Source organism: Schistocerca gregaria, chromosome 8, assembly GCF_023897955.1.
Source record: "Schistocerca gregaria isolate iqSchGreg1 chromosome 8, iqSchGreg1.2, whole genome shotgun sequence".
NCBI lineage: Eukaryota > Metazoa > Arthropoda > Insecta > Orthoptera > Acrididae > Schistocerca > Schistocerca gregaria.
The window spans coordinates 481,360,607-481,362,441 of NC_064927.1; the positions used below are offsets into that span (position 1 = coordinate 481,360,607).

At 50.8% G+C, this 1,835-nt stretch overlaps 1 non-coding gene across 1 annotated transcript; it reads right to left on the reverse strand.

Annotated features, from left to right (window-relative positions):
• Positions 1-714: 714 nt before the first annotated feature.
• Positions 715-789, reverse strand: Trnas-aga (transfer RNA serine (anticodon AGA)). Its single transcript has one exon. It is a non-coding gene; the product is annotated as a tRNA-Ser (tRNA).
• Between the last annotated feature and the right edge of the window lie 1,046 nt (positions 790-1,835).

A 1,835-nucleotide genomic window follows, 5' to 3' on the forward strand; every position in this document is an offset into this window, starting at 1 on the left:
GATATTGCGGAGACATGGCTTAGCCACAGCCTGGGGAATGTTTCCAGAATGAGATTTTCACTCTGCAGCGGAGTGTGCGCTGATATGAAACTTCCTGGCAGATTAAAACTGTGTGCCCGATCGAGACTCGAACTCAGGACCTTTGCCTTTCACAGGCCAGTGCTCTACCAACTGAGCTACCGAAGCACGACTCACGTCCGGTTCTCACAGATTTACTTCTGCCAGTACCTCGTCTCCTACCTTCCGAAATTTACAGAAGCTCTTCTGCGAAACTTGCAGATCTAGCACTCCTGAATGGAAGGATATTGCGGAGACATGGCTTAGCCACAGCCTGGGGGATGTTTCCAGAATGAGATTTTCACTCTGCAGCGGAGTGTGCGCTGATATGAAACTTCCTGGCAAATTAAAACTGTGTGCCCGACCGAGACTCGATCCCGGGACCTTTGCCTTTCGCGGGGAAGTGCTCTACCAACTGAGCTACCGAAGAACGACTCACGTCCGGTACTCACAGCTTTACTTCTGCCAGTACCTCGTCTTCTACCTTCCTAACTTTACAGAAGCTCTTCTGCGAAACTTGCAGATCTAGCACTCCTGAAAGAAAGGATATTGCGGAGACATGGCTTAGCCACAGCCTGGCGGATGTTTCCAGAATGAGATTTTCACTCTGCAGCGGAGTGTGCGCTGATATGAAACTTCCTGGCAGATTAAAACAGCGTGCCCGACCGAGACTCGAACTCGGGACCTTTGCCTTTCTCGGGCAAGTGCTCTACCAACTGAGCTACCGAAGCACGACTCACGTCCGGTACTCACAGCTTTACTTCTGTCAGTACCTCGTCTCCTACCTTCCAAACTTTACAGAAGCTCTTCTGCGAAACTTGCAGAACTAGCACTCCTGACAGAAAGGATATTGCGGAGACATTGCGTAGCCACAGCCTGCGGGATGTTTCCAGAATGAGATTTTCACTGTGCAGCGGAGTGTGCGCTGATAGGAAACTTCCTGGCAATTTAAAACTGTGTGCCCGACCGAGACTCGAACTCGGGACCTTTGCCTTTCGCGGGCAAGTGCTCTACCAACTGAGCTACCGAAGCACGACTCACGTCCGCTACTCACAGCTTTACTTCTGCCAGTACCTCGTCTCCTACCTTCCAAACTTTACAGAAGCTCTTCTGCGAAACTTGCAGAACTAGCACTCCTGAAAGAAAGGATATTGCGGAGACATGGCTTAGCTACAGCCTGGGCGATGTTTCCAGAATGAGATTTTCACTCTGCAGCGGAGTGTGCGCTGATATGAAACTTCCTGGTAGATTAAAACTGTGTGCCCGACCGAGACTCGAACTCGGGATCTTTGCCTTTCGCGGGCAAGTGCCCTACCAACTGAGCTACCGAAGCACGACTCACGTCCGCTACTCACAGCTTTACTTCTGCCAGTACCTCGTCTCCTACCTTCCAAACTTTACAGAAGCTCTTCTGCGAAACTTGCAGAACTAGCACTCCTGAAAGAAAGGATATTGCGGAGACATGGCTTAGCCACAGCCTGCGGGATGTTTCCAGAATGAGATTTTCACTCTGCAGCGGAGTGTGCGCTGATATCAAACTTCCTGGCAGGTTAAAACTGTGTGCCCGACCGAGACTCGAACTCAGGACCTTTGCCTTTCGCGGGCAAGTGCTCTACCAACTGAGCTACCGAAGCACGACTCACGTCCGCTACTCACAGCTTTACTTCTGCCAGTACCTCGTCTCCTACCTTCCAAACTTTACAGAAGCTCTTCTGCGAAACTTGCAGAACTAGCACTCCTGAAAGGAACGATATTGCGGAGACATGGCTTAGCCACAG